Source organism: Sceloporus undulatus, chromosome 2 (assembly GCF_019175285.1).
Source record: "Sceloporus undulatus isolate JIND9_A2432 ecotype Alabama chromosome 2, SceUnd_v1.1, whole genome shotgun sequence".
In the NCBI taxonomy this organism is placed as follows: domain Eukaryota; kingdom Metazoa; phylum Chordata; class Lepidosauria; order Squamata; family Phrynosomatidae; genus Sceloporus; species Sceloporus undulatus.
The window spans coordinates 3,587,737-3,593,154 of record NC_056523.1 but is presented as its reverse complement, the minus strand read 5'-3'; the positions used below and the strand labels follow the sequence as shown (position 1 = coordinate 3,593,154).

General features: G+C 44.9%; 1 pseudogene; it reads left to right on the top strand.

Annotated features, from left to right (window-relative positions):
* Positions 1-5,418, top strand: part of LOC121923057 — a 47,138-nt pseudogene that overhangs the window by 15,307 nt on the left and 26,413 nt on the right.

Sequence of the window (5,418 nt, the reverse complement as noted above, 5' to 3'; positions counted from 1 at the left end):
AGTGACATGGATTCCTAGAGCGTCCTCCTCCAATGGGGAAAGAGCAGAGGACATGGGTTCCTAGAGCATCCTCCTCCAATGGGGAGAGAGAGACTGCAGAAGCTGATGTTCCTAGAGCGTCCCCGAAAGGCAGAGAGAGAGTGTGGCTGTTCAGATTCCTAGAGAGTCCTCCGCTACGTTAGGAGGAAAAGCAGAGGGCTCAGATAATTCCTAGAGAGGCAAGAGATGCTCGGAAAGGTCCTTCCTTTGTGGGAAAGGGAGGAGGGAGAGTGAGGCCGAGGAGGAGGAGGTAAGTGACAGGGCGCCCTGAAGGAGAGGAAGGGTCCCTGCCAGTCTCCCAGGAGGAAAGAAAGAGAGAGGGGGGGTCTCTGTCCCTGCCTCCCTCTTTGGGACTAAGAGAGACCCCTCACTTCCCTCTCTCCCTCCTTTTCCCTGGCAACAAATCGACGAAGGAGAGGCCCCTGTCTGTCTGTCTGTCTCTGGGGAAAAGGAGGGGGGCTCTTGCGGGGGATGGAAAGACTCCTCTCCAAGGGATGGAGGGAGATGGGAAAGAAGGGTCTCTGGGAGGGAAAGAGGGAGGCAGGGCCAGCCCCAAAATAAAGGGGGCCAGAAGGACCCAAGGCCTGCCCCCCCAGAGAGGATGGAAAGGGGGAAATAAAGGGAGACAGGAATAAAACCGGTTTCTATGGGGAGGAGAAAGAACTCCCCTCCTCTCCTTTCCCCCCAAAGAGGCCAGAAAGATGGCAGTGGAAGACCCCTTTTTTCTGGCCTGAGGGGGGGTATTAATAATCTAATTTTGAGCTCCTCCCTGGGTTTCTCTTCCTCCCAAGAGACCCAGAGAGGCTCCCTTTGCTTCCCCCCAATGGGAAAGAAGCCCTTGAGATGCCAGGAAAGAAGAGAGAGAGAGAGAGAGAGAGAGATGGGAAGCAGGGAAAGGAGGAATACACTCCTCTCCGCTTCCTCCTTGTATTTTTATTTATGCTTTAAAGCCATGGAACGACGGTTCAATCACTGTCTGCCCCAAACAGTCCTCTAGGCTAGAAAACCTCATTCTGTAACCATAGCTAGAGAGAGAGTGATTTTTAAATCTCATTTTAAGAAAATAGCTAGTTAACTACTTCAGTAAAACTAGTTTTAGGAGAATAAAAACAAGAAAGAAATCTGATTTTAAAAATACTGTCACTAACTTTAAAAAAGGTCTCTCCTTGGTCAAAAGCACACTGAAGGAACAACCCAGATTGAGACTGCTTTAACTGCCCTGCCTCACTGCTAGAGGATCCTGGGAATTGTGGTTTGATGTGGCACCAGACCTCTCTGACAGAGAGTGCTAAATGTCTCTGACAGAGATGCCCCTGTCAAGAAATGGATGAATGTCTTAGATCTTCATTGCAGGATTCAGCTCTGAATGTCAGGAAAATGGAGGAAGTAGGTGTCTAATTTTGTTTTCCCACCAAATTTTCCTGGGATAGCCAGCACTTTGGAATGACAGCATTCCAAACATTTTGGGAACTGTATCATATCAAAGAGATTCTAGGCAATAATTCTTCCCTGTAACATAGGACAGGATTCTGTGGTTTTTCCCCTGCCCCATTTTCCTTTTTCTTGTCTGTGCTGGGAAGAACTGAATTGGGAATGAGTAAATCCAGATCCAACCCGTAGGCTGCCATCCTGAACCCACTTTCTGGGGACTAAAGGCCCCACCAACTCTAGAAGTACATTCCCACTCTAGAAGCCTTTAAAAAGGCTATTAAGACGTATCTCTTCCAGGAGGCCTTTCCAGATTAGCCTCCCCTCCACTGACATTGATGGCCCCTCAACCTCTACCCCAGAATGATAGAAGTCTCGCCTCCAATTACCTTTGAATTTAGCTAATTTTTAATTTTCCTTTTAATTAGTATTTTATCTTGTTGTTTATTTTATATCATTATTGATCTATTTATTTTATATTATTGCGCTATATTGATCTGATATATGCTGACGCAACAATGTATTGGTTTTACAGGGTGTTTGAGCAGAAGATCTTAGGGACATCTTTATCCTGAGACAGGCAGAGGAGGAATACCTTTGGTTCTGGTTGTGGTTTTGTTGGTGTAAAAAAATTATACAGATGGATGGAGCAGTCTCAACTTTTCCTGAAGGAGGAAAAGGCTGTGATGGCCTCAGTGCTGAGATCAGTGGGAGATTCTGGGAGAGGACATTCCAGAGGTCCCTGGACAGGGACCTTGTCAGCTCAGACACACAGTGCCAACGCTTCAGGCAGTTCTCCTACGAAGAGGGCGAAGGGCCCCGAGAGGTTTGCAGCCGACTCCACCATCTCTGCCGTCAGTGGCTGAAGCCAGAGCACCACACAAAAAATGAGATCCTGGACCTGGTGATCTTGGAGCAGTTTCTGAGCATCTTGCCCCCAGAGATGGAGAACTGGGTCAGGGAATGTGGGGCAGAGAGCTGTTCCCAGGCAGTGGCCCTGGCAGAGGGTTTCCTCCTGAGTCAGGCAGAGGCAGAGAAGAAGCAGAAAGAGCAGCAGGTGAGAGCATTTCCTCCTGGGGCCAAGGTGAGCAGAATTTGGCTCTGAGCTGCCTTTTTACTTTGAGAGCAAAGGCCCACTGAGGAGCTTCTCCTGAAATGCAGTGCCCCCAGATGTGGCTTTGATAAAGCGGAGTGTAGGAACAGTCCATCTTGTGATGGAGTGGAATCACAGTCACCAAAGCCTCTGAGAAGGGTGATTCTGCTTCAGAACCAGGTGGGTGCTCCCACTCCCACTCTTTACCTGCTGGCACTGCCACACAACTGGACTTTTTCCCATGGTGACTCCAGTGGCAGAATCTGGCCCTGATGTGTTCAGGTGGCTTCCACCCACTTCAACAAATAACCCACTCTCACTCTAAGGGCTGAAGCACTTTTGCCTTTGTTGACTTTTTTCCTTTCCTTTTATTTTTATTCCAAAGCCAACATAACAAGTGACTAACAACAATGTTGTTGCCATAGACTGTAGAGTTAGGTATACAGTCGGTAGACTCTTTATCCACTGATTCAAGCATCCATGGCTTGAAAATATTAAAAAATATATAAATTCCATAAATCATTTTATTTAAGGGACACCATTTTTCTATCCATTGTATTTAATGGGACTTGAGCATTCACAGATTTTGATATCCTTGGGGTGTTCTGAAACCAAATCCCAGCAGATACCAAGGTCCTCTGTATAAAGTAGCAGTAGGTTTTCATTTTTTTTGTCTATATGAGTCTTACAGTTCTTCCTTACATGCGCGCGCGCACACACACACACACACACACACACTTCAAACAAATATACATGGAGATATAAAAATGAATGAGTCTATGGGAAGATTTCCATTATACACCAAAGCATGGTTTTCCAGAACTTCAGAAGTTCTTGCTGTAGGTTCCATGAAATTGTTTGCATTCCACCATATACAATAAAAGTCTGCAATGTATTAACATATTTATCATACTGCATTCCACCTTTTTGAGCTCTTATTTTGTATGTCAATTTTTTAAGTAGGGCATATTAGCTCCTTACTTTTTGCTGACTTGGCTGTGACTGGATGTCTCATCTCACACAAGTCCCAACTCCTCCGTCCAATAACCTTTGCCATTTTCTCATCTTTCTCCAAATCCCATGTCCTGAATCCTGACTGTTGTTTCAGGTGAAGAATCTCTTGGTAGAAGTTCACTCTGAATTCCCTGTGGCTGAGAAGTCTCCATTGGACCCCAGGCAGAGTCCCCAATGGAGGACCATCCAGCAGGAGTGTGATAGAGGGCTCCCTTTGCAAGGTAAGGATGAACACTCTCTGTCCAGAATCCTGCAGGTGTCTTTGTGCATGTGAATGCATCTGAGAATCGGTAAAAGGCAATGTTTTGAACTGTGTTATTGGACTATCTAGCTAAAAAAATTCAGCTGTTATGACAACAACTAGCATAGCATATCTTACCCAAAAGCAACATGTGTAGACTTTGTTCTTGTTGTTAACTGCCCTTGAGTCAGTCTTGACACATGGTGACCCCATGGATGAGACATTGCCAAGGCTCCCTGGCCTCCACTGCTCTGCTTAGTTCCTGTAAAGTCATACCCATGATCTTCTTAATGGAGTCCATCCACCTCACATGTGGCCTTCCTTCCTTTCTCCTTCCTTCCACCTTTCCTAGCATTATTGTTTTCTCCAATAAGCCGCATCTTCTCTTGATGTGACTAATGTAAGGCAGCCTCATAGAATCGTAGAGTTGGAAGATACCACAAGGGCCATCCGGTCTAACCCCCTGCCATGCAGGAACTCACAATCAAAGCATACCAGACAGATGGCCAACCGGTATGTTTAAAAACCTCCAAAGATGGCGAGTCCACCACACTCCGAGGGACTGTGTTCTACTGTTGAACAGCTCTTACTGTCAGGAAGTTTCTCCTAATGTTAATGTAGAATCTCTTTTCTTGTATCTTGCATCCATTGGTTCTAGGTCCTATTCTCTGGAGCTGCAGAAAACAAGCTTGCTCAATCCTCAATATGACAATATTTAAACAAGGCTATCATATCACCTCTTAACCTTCTATTCTCCATGCTAAACATACCCAGTTCCCTAAGTCATTTCTCATATGGCATAGTTTCTGGACCCATCATCATCATCATCATCATCATCAACCTTTATTTATATAGGTTGCCTTCCTCTGGACATGGTCCAGCTCCTCAACATCTTTTTGAATTATGGTGCCCAGAACTGGACACGGTATTCTAGGTGATGTCTGACCAAGGCAGAGTAGAAAGGCACTATTACTTCCCTTGTTCTAGATGCTATACTTCTATTGATGCAGCCTAAAATTGCATTGACCTATCTAGCTATCGCATCGCACTGTTCACTCATGTTCAGTTTATGGTCTACTTGGACTCCTAGATCCCTTTCACACGTAGTCTCATTAAGCCAGGTGTCTCCCATCCTATATCTATCCATTTCATTTTTTCTACCTAAGTGCAATATCTTACATTTTTCCATGTTAAATTTAATTTGTTAGCTTTGTCCCACATTTCTAATCTCTTCAGGTCTTTTTAAATTTTGATCCTGACTTCTTGGATATTAGCTATCCCTGGGATTGACAGTTGCTATTTTTGATGCCTGTAATAAAAGCCTTTTGCTTTACATACAAATATTGATTCACTGAGCATTGGAAATCAGAATTGTTGGTTCTGACAGCCATCCGGCTTCCATTTAAAGACTTCCAAAGAAGGTGACTCCATCAGTGTCTCAGAGAGTATTTTCCACTGTCGAACAGCTCTTACTGTCAGGAAGTTCTTCCTCATATTGAGCTGTATTCTCTTTTCCTGTAGCTTGCATCCATTGTTAAGGGACCTGTTTTCTGGAGCAGCAGAAAACAAGCTTCCTCCATCCTCAATATGACATCCCTTCAAA